General features: G+C 37.4%; 1 protein-coding gene across 1 annotated transcript in view; it reads left to right on the top strand.

Annotated features, from left to right (window-relative positions):
* Positions 1-14,290, top strand: part of abtb2b (ankyrin repeat and BTB (POZ) domain containing 2b) — a 42,989-nt gene that overhangs the window by 1,567 nt on the left and 27,132 nt on the right. The window lies entirely within an intron of this gene.

The following is a 14,290-nucleotide window of genomic DNA, read 5'->3' as shown; positions in this document are numbered from 1 at the left end:
TCTTGAATTTGGGGCAGACTCCTGAGGTCTGTGGACTGTGGAGGCAGATGTACAGTAGTTAAAGAGTCACCACACACATGTTTTCAGGGCATGGACGACAACTGTTAAACTTTTGTGTTAAGCTAGTATTGAACTGTAGAAAACTGCAGTTCAATACTAACTGAGGAGAAAATTGTTTGGACTTTAAAGCTTATTAGGTACCTCAGCTTAATGCAGCAGAGAGACCTTGGATTTATCTAGCACAGATGTACAGATGCACTTAATTATTTAAAACTTATCAATAGGGTTATACATTCAGGTCATTTTGATTCTGCTTCTGTCTGAAGTGGGGATACATTTTCACAGTTTTTAAGTAAACAAGTGTTAACTTTTACACCATGTGGTTACGAACAATACTATTTAACTTTAACACTTTCTTAACACCAAAACGTCTGTTATACTTGTAATGGGCTTGTCTGGAATTGAGCCCAAAAGGAACTCTGCTTAGTTTCTTGTACAACACTCACTATGTTTACATATTCCTCTGACTTGTTTTGCTATGTGTTCATGCATGAGAAAACTTCATCAGAAAGTTTTTGCTCTGCCATAAAGTCTCCCTCCTGTGTGCTGGTTGCAGCTTTCCACTCTGGCACAGCCCTTGTATGGAAAAGGTGAAGTGTAACCTCCTGCTGCATACAATAGCTGCTCTTTGTGAATGAACGCCTGATGGATTTGTTCCTAATTTGATTTGTCAGAATAGGAAAACAACAGTTCAGGCATATATGAAGAACAAAGAAAGTATTTTCCCTCTAAGCAGCTTCCCACAGAGAAAAGACAACTGTATTCTGCTTTAGGCAGCCAAATTTGCCCCTAATTAATTTCAGAAATGGAGAAGTCACAAGTCATCTAAAACCCAGGCAAGATACTGGTTTGTTGCCACAGCCTCGTGTTTTCTTCTCTGTCCTTAACTGACAGTGTTCACATCACTGTTTCAAAGTTTAAGTTTTATCCTGTGCACCTTTCCTTCACTTGCTTTAATTGATGTCCACCCTCACAGATCTTATATCTTTCTTATACCTCTTTATTCCAGCTCCAGCTGTGCATCCTGCTTTCTGGTCATCAATTTCCTGCACCCTCCCATCGAAATCCTTTGCTTAAAAATCCAAATTTTCCAATTCAAGAATCCACATAGCACAATTTCCATGACTGTGTTGGTAGTCCAGCGATGAGTTGATTCATGAGCTGGCGCTGGGACAATGTAACAACCCTTTGTTTGTGGCCTACTACCAGCTCCCTGGAGCAGAGCTCTTTATTGTGGTACAATGGTTTTTTTGTTGTGTGATCATGCAGCTTAACCCAATACAGAGGGATTGAAAACAAATGCTGGGGAGGCGCATGCCCCAGTGTGCATTATAGACAAATGAGAAGGAGAAACTGAGGGGTACATATAGAAGTCAAAAGTCCTGCATTGAGGAAATTTTTTTATTATGAAGTACCATCATTTAATACAAATATAGTGCACATATGAAGCAAAGACTTGCATTTACTTCCAGCTAAATTAAGCCAGTATTTAACTAAATATACATGCTTGCACAGTTCTAAACTGGTTTCTTAAATTTCCGATTCTGTTCAGCTTCCAGAGACTTTAACTACCCCATTAGGTAGTCAGCTGCAATGTACTGGACTTGACGGCTGCCACATGCTCAAGTTGGCGCTACATCATTGAAAAATGGGTTCATTATTGAAACAGATGTCTTTTGCTTGAGTTTTCTAAGTGAACTATTTTGGTGAGTTCAGGTTTTTGAGGGGGAAAAAGAACATCTGTGTGCATGTGTGAGTAATAACAACACACCATTCTTCTGACCACCTGGCTATTTATAGAATCAATACTGACCGTGAAAGCCACATACCACTCTACCACCTTACCACCTGTAACTCCACACAACTGAAAGTATATACAGTTGGTGACCCTACTCACCTCCCCACAACTACCACCACCAAAAAGTAAAGACCCATTCAATGCAGATTAGAAGAAATAGAATACAGCTCCATCTATTAAATCTCCTCAATTTCACTTAATTTCTTTTTGTCTGTCTGTCTTTTTTTTTTTTTTTTTTAATTTAATGCTGGTTCTACATCTGGAACTGTTTAAGTCAGAAATGACTTCAACGGCTCCAAAAACAAAACTTTCTCCGTTCCTTCTTCCCCTCCCCTTGTCTTGCCCTCTCAGACTAAGTTCCACTTATTTCTCTCACCTCTGGCACCATCCCCCCACTCTTTTTTTTCCCTTTACCATTGAATTTACATTTGCTTCATCTTTATCTGTTTACTTCTTCTGGTCTACTGAGAGTGCATTAGAAGAACTCTGTTGCGATGTGCCAGGATCTCATTCATTACTCGTGCACATACTCATCTGCCCATAAGCTTTCACATGCATGTACATGCTCCTGAAACCAATTTAGCCTTGTTTTGCATGTGTTCAAATAGCTCCGGTTGGACCCTCTACACAATACCACTATAAAGAAAATCTGTTCCATCACTCACTTATTCACACAAGAAAGAGAGTAAACTTTTCCCTGTACAGTTTGTTCAGTTTGTACCGTGGAATACATTTAAGTGCAGAGTAGAAGCTTTGCTAATGGACAGTGGAAGTAGTTATTCAATCATTCATTCTTTATGAATGGCATGCAGATGTCTTTCAAGCTTTGGTCTGGATGTTACAACAATTTTCCAGTTGTAGTCTTGTTTGAGTACTTGTCAGCTTTTATTAAAATTCACTCAGACCATTTTCCATCTTTCTTTTGAGACTAATAAAGTAATTGGAAAGAATTTTGATATGCAAACTATCACACATATGAGCTCACTGGCCACCAACAGCTACTTTTAACTTGCATTTATCCAACTTTTGCTCTTTGCTCTCTTTTTTTTTTTTTTTTTTTGTCACGGATGACCATGGTGATATTCTTGAGTTTAGCATTCCAGAAGAGTGCTCCCTAGCTGAATTTAGCTATGTTCTCAGCATGTACTTCTCTTTTCCTATAAAGCTTTTTTTATGCATATCTGCGGTAGGTTGGAAAGTAATACAGTTGTAAGCTACTAGACTTGATACAATTGAAAATAGAATGTTATTAAAATAATTGTGTTCTTTAAATGTAATTATGGAACTACATAGTTCATTACAGATTCATTTAGATCGAGCTTAAAACATAAGTAAATTTTGTAAGAACTTGGGTTTTTAGTTCCAAAATGCAATTTTCAGCTGCTTTTTAAAGGTGGCTTAGAGTGCACTGACAAAGGGGAAAAACATGTGATTTGCTGCTCAGTATTTCCCTAAATATGTAGTTAGTCCAGAAAGGGGCGTGGGAACCGTGGGCAGAAGGATGCAGTGAAAACAGCCCAGAACTGTGGTCACACAGATGGGGAAAGCAGCACTCTGAAAATACACTCAATGTTTCACAAACCTGGAGGCTGATCAAATTCAGATTTGGTGGTAATGCATGTGGACATTACTTTTAATGGAGAAATCTTGAGAATATACACCCTGTAAATTTTCAGAGATTTTACCAACTCAGCATTTTGCCTGATTATAATGACACAGAGTAAACCCCCTGTACGGGACAGTGTTCAAAGCCAAAATCATGTCTGGCTTTAGTGAATAATAAAGGATAATCCTTCGCTAGACAGTACAATTTGTTTGTGGCTGAACATGTGTCAGCTTTATGCTAGGGTGCATGGTTCACCCCAGGCTATTCTCATTCATAGAGATAGTCCATGTCACTGTTTTCACTGGGTTCTTGTCTGGTGCCAGCTGTAAAAACACTGCCCCATTAGGTCAGTGGTGTGCACATGTGTCTAAATGCACTCATCTTTGTGAGCTTAGGTTTGTTTTTGTGGGCACCAGCCGTTCTTGTAAAACCATGAGTAATGGTTTCACAGATATGACACCACAAGGTATTTGTCTGGTTTTTACCCCCTAATACAGGTTGCAAAGTCTGTGATGTTTAAAAATACCAAACCCATATTCATTTTAACAGATTTTTAACTTTCCCATCTGTAGCTGTTTTAATATTTGATTCAGTTTTGATATATAAGACATAGTTTAACTTTCAGCAAAGCCGTTTGTATCATCACACCACCATGAGTCATGCTGCTTAAGAATAATCCACTGATGTGGAGGAACAAAGCTGAGAGGAGCAGAAGTTCAAGAAGAAAACGTATTGAACAGAGATCAGGACATGAAGTAAACCATACACATGTACATTTAAAATCACTGTCCGGTGGACACGAAGTCTGTGCCCACAGAGAACTGAAGAAGCTTGATTGACTTCAAACTTCCCTGCTTGTTTTCCCTGGAAAATGTTTCTTAGGTGTGGCACATTGATTACCACAGAGCCGCAATTGTTGTTTGTTTAAGGAAATCTGATTGACATGGTGGGTTGCGGCCCAATTAGCTAATGTGGGAAGCAAAATCCCTGACTGAAGGATGGCTGGAATCTTGCAATGGCTGAGTGCATTGCTTTAATGATTGCAATAATTTAAAGGGGTCACAGTAAATCCTACCATCCCAGGATGTAATCTGGTTTACAGACCAAACTGTCTATTATTATCAGATGTCATATTCTATAGATCAATGATTGACACTCTAGCTATCGGACTAACTTACTACTCTCTATAGAAAGGGTTATATTATTATATTTGTATTGTATAGTTATAGAATTAGCATTTTGTTGCATGTGATAAATATTATTTACTTACTTGTACACATAATTGAGATGGCCATCATGCAAGTATTTTTGGATAGTTCCAATTTAAAATGGAAACGGTGAAATCATAATAGTTGTTGATGTTAGAGATGGAAAATGTTGTCCAAACTAGGTATATTTTCTTTAAAGCTATAGATCATAAGTTGTAAAAGAAGTGCCATTAGTGGTAAACATTTTACTATTCATTATATAAACAAGCAAATTTGAGTAAATTAACTGGAGAGTTGGTAAACATGAACAGCGCAAAAATGAGTCATCTATGCACATGCATTTTTCTTTTAATTATTTATCAAAAGATTTTTTAAAAAAAAGTTTGTTTCTCATATGACATACATACATAATTTTTCCAACTTGAAACTTGGACATCCAAACTTAATAACCACAAAAAAATTATTATTTGCTCAAACAAGTATGTACAAATGGATAAGTCAAATGGAAATCAGGTTTTAGGGTTTTTGCAGAAGTTGCTCTTGTTAAACAAAATTTGAAAACCCACACTGGATGAATAAAGGCAACCCTGAGTATCTACGAGTCAAAGCATAGTCGTTATATTCTGAGAGTCTTAAATGTGTCATTCAAAAAATCTCTGCACCTAAACTAAAGAAGTATTGTTAACTTACATTCTCCAAGATCTTTTAGATATCCAAACAAAACCCTTCAAATGTAGCAATTCTTTTTTTTTTTTACCATGTAGGCCTTTATCTCATTAATAGTATGTTTTTCTGATTAGTTAATTGTTATTTTAATTTATTTCTACTTTCTGTCAACAGACCCTGTGTTCTTAGTTGCAGTTTTAAATCTGCAGTATAATGGCTGTAACAGACTACAGCTAATTGCTGTCCTATTTCAATGCTTGAAACATCATGAGCTGTAAAACAAAGATGTTATCCTGAGGAAGTTGTGAAAACATTTATGATGGCACAATAAACTGAAATAATGTTATTACTGATTTGCAGAGCCAAAACTGAGAAAACATTTTTACTTTAGAATGAGCCAAACACACCTTTATTAACATCTTGGTGCTTTTGACTATGTCTTTGGTTGCTACAATTTGCACACCTTAATTTGTATGTTAATATTTAAAATATAAAGGAAAAATAGGGGAGCATCATGGCTAGCTATGGCCTGGTTTTATATTTAACAAGCAAGACTTTGTCTTTTAGAACCTAGAAATGCTTAACAGGTGTTTATTAAAAGGTGATTGAGCCTTACTTTTTCCTTTCACTTAGTTTAACAAAGACCCTGGTTATACATTTGGACTGTGCATTCATCACTTTTAACATCTACCCCCCTAATTACCATATTGGGGGCAGCATGTGCTACAGAAAACAATAAATGTTCTCAACATGCCCTACAATGGCTGCAATTTTTGTATGAAAACATCTGGCAACAGCCTCGACCCTCTCAAAGTTTGTTTAGAGATGGTTAGATAAAGTTACGTGATTTGACAAAAAGGAGAAACAAACAACGCTGCATTTAGTCTTTTTTTTTCTAAAGCGCTCACTGAGCTCATGAATGGTAAACTGAGGTCTTTGTAATGTGGTCTTCATAACCCACCAAAATAAATTTGTTTCATGGTACGTTTTCCGAGGATAAAATATACCAATCATTACTGTTCAGGATATTTAAAGAATTATACATCTCCTTACACTGCTTTCACTGTGTTTTGTGCTAGCCTAACTCAAGAAACCTGTTTTTGTTAGTTTTGAAGCATTTTCTTGGTGATTTGGAGGTAAAATTGAATTACTGATAATTTCAGACAACGAGGTGCTGCTGGATGTTTGTGATAAGGAGAGAAAGCTCATATGAGTGTTGGGGACTGTGTGGAACCAGATTTGCGTAACTAAGGAGTGGACATAATAACCCCTTGCTGTGCTCATTGGAGAAATTTGTTTGAGTCTGACTCTGGTCAGTCTGAGCCAAATCTTTGCTGAAGCGGAGCCTCTCGATGGAGAATTGCTGGAGTAAATGCATATATGTACATGCATACTAAAGCTCCAAATGCTTTGGTATGCATCAGAAGAAAAACAAATGTAGCTTCTGAATGTTTCAGTCAAATTAGAAAAGTATATTTACTCCCTCTTTTTTTAAAAGGCAGAAATGTTATAAGCTCACACATTTAATGTACTACTAATGTACAACTAACTGAGCTTTGCTGAAGTTGATGTGGAGTATTTGGTCGAGCTAAAAAGTTTGGGTTTTCTGTGACTTTCTGTTAGTCTCACTCACTGAAAGACAAACTGTTTTGACTGTTATATGCTTTTTATTTTACTATGCTCAAGAATTTAAGATTTGATGGCTTTTAGCTCGTTAAATAACATTATGTTGTAAATGCAAAACACCAAATTTATTGAGTTTATTTTTGTTTTGTTTACACATTCTAAATTACAACTTTAAAATGCCTTTGCGTGTCTAAATTCAAATCTGCTGGTACCTTATGGACACAAATGCATGTCTCTTCAGACTATATTTATCTTACCTGAATGACGGTGTTCTAATTGGAGATGGTTTTCACAGAAGCTTGACAAGATGCTATAATACTCCGGATTATGTATTATTAGAGGAAATAAATAAATAAATATAAAGAAAATAGTGTTTTGTCAAATATCAGTTAAAAATTGTATTGTTTTGTTTGAAAGAAGTATCCACTCTGTGGAAATCTGCAGATCTCTTTTCACCGCATTTCTTAAAAACAAGCTTTTTTGTTGTTTCTTCTTCTGCTTGTACAAATATCTCTTAGTTTATCTTTTGTTTTCTATATCTGCTGTGTGTTTACCAGTGAAAGGGTGGCAGCAATGTTTTGCTGAAGGCAAGCACAGTCTGAGTAGTCTCAATAATCAGGGATTTTAATGTGCACACAGAGTCCCAGTGAACCCTAATGTGCAGGTACAAATGGCATTAACGTCACACGGCCTTGTGGTCAGGTAAACAGCTGAGCTAACTGGGACTTATGAATTAGGACTTAAAGTGATAATTGCGACTAACTGCTGTCTTTTAATATTGTTGGCAGGTATGATAAAATGGCCTAAAAAACACAGTTCACTTCATGTATTGAGCAGTAATTTATATCTCATTTACTTTTCAAGGAAAGTTTTTAAAAACTCAGCCATTTTATTCTTCAGATGGAGGGATGGTTGAGAGGTAAATTTGTTACAAAGTAAAATGTGCAAGAACGCTCATGAAAAACTGTTGCTAGAATTAAACATGCGTGTCGTTGTCCATTGGCCACTGTGCCAAGTTCTGTCAGCAGCTAGCCCATAATGAATGGGTTTGGCTAAATTATGCTCCTGTCATAAGTAGGTCATTGCTGTGTTTGATATTTTTCCTCCAAGGTTTTTGCTTTGATTTCCATTCTGTAATCTTATTGTGATGGTGTCTGCACTTTATAAGGGGACTGCTTTGTGTTTACATGAGTTGCTTTAGGGTTTTTGAATGCTGACTAACATAGGCATACAGTCTGTGTGACAATTAGCGACTGGTTATGTCTGAACCTGTTTGACTCAAGCCAAGAAAATGCAGATCATTGTGAAAGAAAAACCCAAATTGAAAGAGTTTGGCTTTTCTTTTCATTGAAAATTCCATTGATAATTGCATGAATGCAGTGTTAATTCCTCTCTCTATATTTTTTTTTGTTCTTTGCACCACCCACTGCTCTTTCTGTAATCCTGTATCTGTTCACTGTGGAATGTGTTTGTTGGATCACCAAGCTTTGAGCTTCATCAGCAACAACACACATGTAAACATAACTTGCTTGAACCACTTTCTGTCCACATCACAGTGCATTTCCCTCCCTCCCAAACTTATGATAACTATACCAGTGTGGTTTTGAACTAATTTAAACTGTGATCTCAAAACGGTTTTCTGTCTGTGTGCTGTCATACATTGTCTGATCTGCACTAAGACCTGACCCAACATCCAATTTTGGGATTTTTAAAATCATTGTTACACTCAATTCATATTTATTGCAATCATTTTTTCCCCAATCTTTTTATTCTGTTTGTTAGTTTTGCATTGCACTTCTCATTTGTTTGTAGTTCCCTCTTAGGAGTACACAGTATGCTAAACTCATTTTACACATGAACCCCTGTTCATAGTGTCATCTAAAATACATCACCTGCTGGGTCAAGGTCATCTTGGAGAGCATATGGTACGATTAACAGAGCCACAGTGGTGCACACACACTGCATATTTGGAGCAAACTTCAGAGTAAGGCTTCCTGGTATTCTCTTGTGGTTGGTGAAGGGAAGGAGCACATTTAGCGGGCCATTTGGAGAGCACATGTGGGCACAGGAAAAGCAGACGCCATCAAGTAGGACACACTCTTCTACAGTGTTCAGTTGCCTTTCTTTCGACAGTATATCTGCATCTTGTGTCCACCATGTGTGGACCTCCTTTCAGGAAGTAAAATAAACAGTTCAGTTCCCAGAGGGAACTAAAAGAAAACGTCTGCTTTTCAGTGCAGTCAGTTACAAAACATGTCACAATTTGCTGAGGAGTGAAATACAAATCTTTTGGTGGAACTGTTCATTTATTTTTATTGTAGACCTAAAACCCATTTTTTTAATATACATAATCATCATAATCATAATAATCTGATTTGGGTTTTAAGTGACAGGTAGTCAATCCCTGACTGCCTGTTTATTCTTTTTGCAATAACACTCCAACCAGATACTTACTTTTGCATTTTAGGGCGATGGTGGTCCTTATATGATAGGTCTCTTGGGATGTCATCCAACTAATTTGGGAACATCTGTAATGAGTGGCTCTTGTCAGAGTTAGTTTGTGTTTGGATGGGTTGCGTGAATTAGTGGTCTGTCTATTCAGTGACATCTGTTCCGTCGCTTTCTGGCCAAGTGGCCAAGTTTTCCCCTCAGTGGCCGTATGATCGGCTTATAGAGGATGTAAATGGTTGGAGGTGGAAGATCGGTCATGTGATGTGAGCTGGACTTTCTCACCAAAAGGATACCTTCTTATGATTCCTATATGTGCTATTCTTCCTCAATGTCATACTTTGTGACATGTGGTTTGGGTTTTGTGACGAAGCAGGATGACTGGATTCTTCAAATCTTGAATTTATCCATTTCCATCATTTGTTTACTTTTGCACCAGTTTCTCCAAAGCACATTCCACCCAAGCGACCATTTCCAGAGTACCGTTGCTGTGTCACGATTTGGCACAGGTTTATCTTCTTTTTTTTCCCCCCATTCTTTTTTCAAACTTTGCACATGGAGGCTGCAGAGGAAGTCAGTCAGACAGAAACTTAACAGACCACAACTTCTGAGAGCATTTCTGCTTTTTAGCCGCTTTAGAATTGAGGTGTTGGGTATGACATTCACATGGTTTAACAACCTCCAGTAAAAACTTGCTGATAGTAACTTATTTAAGTAACTTGTTTTAAAACTACTTTCAATATGTGATTTTTCTGTTTTGTTTGCAGTCAAACATATTTCTAAGCCAAATTTGTCTGTCTTATGAGCAAGAAATAATCAGCTTTCAGGGGTAAAGCTGTATTGTTCTTAACACCTGGAAAAACTCCTTTCACTCCAGCTTGTTCTCTGACCTCATTAAAGGGCTTTTAACTTCAGGTTTTAAACAAATGCTTTTCAAATGACTCCACTTCTAACCAAAATAATAGTTCAGAAAACATTGTGTATTTTATTAATTTCGACTAGATGCTACATTAAAAAATTGCATGCACCAACTCCATCTACCTGATCTGTAGTCACAAGCATACATTTCTGTACTGTTTATTTTTATCTTTTTTTTTTTGGTTAAGTTTTAAGTAACAATACATATGCTGTATGTATGTATGTCAACACTCCATGTTTCCTTATACAGCTGTTAAATGGTGTAATAAAAGTATCGTAAAGGCACACTGACAGCAATTATAATGTAGTGTGCCATAAATTCACTAACAGGGGTCAAGAGGAAGTTGTTAACGAGGATAAGTGGAGCAGTGTTCTATTAGGCAACTTCACCAATAATTAGATGCTTTGTTCAATAATTGTCTCCTCCCTTTCAAAGCTTTCTGTCCCCTAAATAAGGACCCCTTTTGGAAAGTTCAGTCTTGCACGAATAAAGGGATTGTATAGCTTGACAATGGAGGTGTAGGAGGCAGATGTGTTAGTGGTTTAGAGTTTCAATGGGGAGGTATTAAGTCTTAGGAGCAGTGCGTCATAAAACTAGCAACACACACCCAGTTGGTCAGCTGTATCCCAGAGAGATACAGCTGACCAGTTGAGCAGCACGGACTAATCCAAGTTCTGTCATGCTAACATTTAAACAAAGTGGTTTTATTTTCCTATGTTTAAAGGTTTCTGTTTTCACATGAGAAGCACAGAGTAATTCCCAACTACAGGCAATGATTTGACTTTAAGGAAATGATGGATTTAAAACTCATGACATCTGACTGGAAGACAAACACATATGTGTGTACTTAAAGTGGGAGGAGATGTGTTAGAGATTCTTTGTTACTCTGATAACATTGTGGCTCTGTCCTGCTGCCTGAATAGACATAGATAAAATGAATACAACTGCATACTCACTCAGCTAAACTTAAATAGTTTAGATGAAGACACAAACAGATGGGGAAAGTGTTTTCTGTTGTTGTTTATATGGAATTTGTAGACTTTATTTGATATCTGTGATATCTAGCTTATTTTTAGGAAAGAGGAGGTGGGATGAAGGTCTGATCTTTTTGGTGTCATCTTTGCTTTCTAACATTAATCCCAAATGTGAAGAACCCCACAGCACAACATACTACACTGTGTATTGTTTTTTAGAAATAAATCTGTAAAGTACTCCCAAATTTCTTAGTTAAACACAAACTTGGAAAAAACATTTTAATATAAGTGGAATTACTTTTTCATTTGTTTTTTTTTCTTACTACTACTTACACGTTTGAATGGATTACTGTGGCCTTTAGTTCTATGCAGGGAAAGAAAAACCTTGGCTGAGTCCTGCCTTGACCCAGTAGAAGGCTGGAAGTTTTCCCAAAGCTCATCGTCTCTCAGTTTTTCTACTCCTTTGACCTTCCTCTGTTGGTTTTTGCGCCACATGCAGCTGCTGATCCCTGTGTTCTGCAGTGGAGTCTTGAAATGCAATTATTATATTTTGTGAAAGGGAAGTAATAGAAAACTAGTAACAGACAGTGCATTCAGTGTGGCTTTGGTTTTTATGTGCCTTTAAGTGAAAAGCATTATGAACTTTTACAAAGGTGCACAAGTAAAAAAGTGTCAAATGTGGGATTTTGAGGTGGTTCACAATGGCAATTCAAGTATGCATTAAATCCATTAAAGCAGTGAGACTCCATTGTTTTATTATTTTTCAAAGTACTACTATATGGATAGATTTTACAAATAGGACTTGTGCTTTGACAGTTTGTTGTGTAATGTCATAAAACCAGAAAAGAAAAACTACTGTATTTATTGGTACCATGTGATTGAAAAATGCCATTTAACAATGGATAAAATTTTTATTCAGATGCTAACATTTCCAGATTTCAAATAGAGAAAATTAGCCAGCACATCCCTGTGTTGTCTGGACTTCAAGTGGAAAAATTTAGTTTCCCAACAAGCTCAAAATCTAGGTTAGCAGCTTATCTTGTATCCATCCATCCACCCATCCATTATCTTCCACTTATCCGGGGTCCGGTCGCAGCGGCAAAAGCCTAAGCAGAGAGCCTTAGACTTTTGGGCCAGTTCCACCGGGGAAATCGGCTGAGTAACTTTTTGCTTCCAGCTTGTCCAGGATGCAAAACGTTGGTCATTTCTGCAGTCATTAGGTTTTCCATTCTCATCAAATCTCTCAAAAAGGTTTATTCACCATCCTGTGGTGAGCATGTTGGAACAAAGTTTGAAACACATTAGCTTTTGTTGGTAATACCAGTTGGTGTGGTCACTGAGTATATCTGTTAGATATCCCCATTGGTTTTTCACTCGTCTCTTTCCTCCACTGAACTTCTTCTTTTAGACGTTTGAGGAAGGAAAAATCAGGTTTGAACTCTCAGATCTTTTTTTTTGCCATGAGTGCTTCATAGCTGTGTATCACAGTTAAAATGTATTTACTTTGTAGTTGCTTATGCCAAATATTCAGAGTACCACCAAAGGTCACTCTAAGTTTGTAGTTAAGCACAGAGGAGCTGCAGTCAAGCTACAAGGGAGATTTTTTGCTTCTATTCACTTCTATATCAGTCTATGGACCTGAATTTTCTGTGTAACAAAATGTTTAGGTATTGGTAGCGAAATGAGATTTACTGCTAACTGAGAAGCACAGGATGGCCAAATATATGTTTTGCATTTTAATTTGATACTTTTGAACATTTTCTTTCTTTTCTTCGTGGCCTTTGCTTGCCATTATCTGCTGTCTGAGAAATGAATCAGAGAAATATTCAAGCTTCTTTGGCCACTTATTTTGTAACTATTTCACTCCTTTTTCTGGTTCTCCTACTTCTACTTTTTGGCTCCCAGCTGCAGTTTGGTTTTGCCAGCTCCCTCCTGGCTGAAGGTGAGCCAGTGATTTCCTTCACAGACCTTCTGTTGCCTTTAGACTCATGGGAGCCTGCTGCTGAGAGAGGACTCTTTTAGAAAGCCATTCTACATATAGAGCACCTAGTCTTAAATGTTCTTATTCATTTTATTACAAAGTGTTTTTTTATCACTTAAGCGTGACCTCACTTTAGGCAAAGAATTTTTTTTTTCTGTATTTCTATTTCAAACACCATTAAGAATATCTTATCATATCCCCAGCTTGTTCTTATCATGTTGTGGTGTCTCTAGTGGCAAAAGGTAAAATGTAAGTAATTATCACCCTTCTGTTTCTGAAAGCCCATTTGAGACATCAGGGACTGAAATTGGAGAATGGGAGTTGTCAAGTGTGGGGAAACCAATGCATGCATTTTTCCTGCTTATTGCTTTGCGTCGTCCAAACCCCAACCCTGAACGGTTGGCGAGCAGCTGGACGAAATGTGCCAACAGCCTCCTCCCCTGTCTGTCTGCCTATTTGTGGTTATTGGCTTAGAACAGGGCAGGAAGTTCAAAGATGTAATGGTGGCTTTAAAAATGGATTAACACGTAATGCGAAAGTTAAAGATGCATCTTATATAAAATCTGACGGACAACATTCATATACAAAATTAAGACACGAGGGTATTGTGGGAATTTTCAGCTGTTATCACGGCCTTCAAAAGGACTGTGGGGGGGAAAATGGAAGGAAAACAAGGTTGATGCTGTTTGTTTGTGTAAGAACTTTGTCAGTGTGTGCACAAGAATAGCTCTCATCTCCCAGTAGGTTGCACACAAACATTACCCCTAAAATGTTCACACACACGCCACCTCCTTTAAAATGTCTTTAGCTGCTAGGCAATGTTCTCTGTCTGGGAAGGATAGAGGGGTATGTGTGTTTTTAGTGTGTGTGGTCAGGATGTGGCTTGCACCTCTCACTCGTCATGATTTACTAACAATGCCATGGTGGTTAGACTCAGATACTCAGCACATATCACAACTCGGAGTTGGTTTACTGTGAAAGGTGCTTGGAAACTATTCACTCTT

The sequence above is a fragment of the Xiphophorus couchianus genome, chromosome 2, assembly GCF_001444195.1.
Source record: "Xiphophorus couchianus chromosome 2, X_couchianus-1.0, whole genome shotgun sequence".
NCBI lineage: Eukaryota > Metazoa > Chordata > Actinopteri > Cyprinodontiformes > Poeciliidae > Xiphophorus > Xiphophorus couchianus.
Note: the sequence above shows the minus strand (reverse complement) of the source record. Positions and strands in the feature narration are given on the sequence as shown.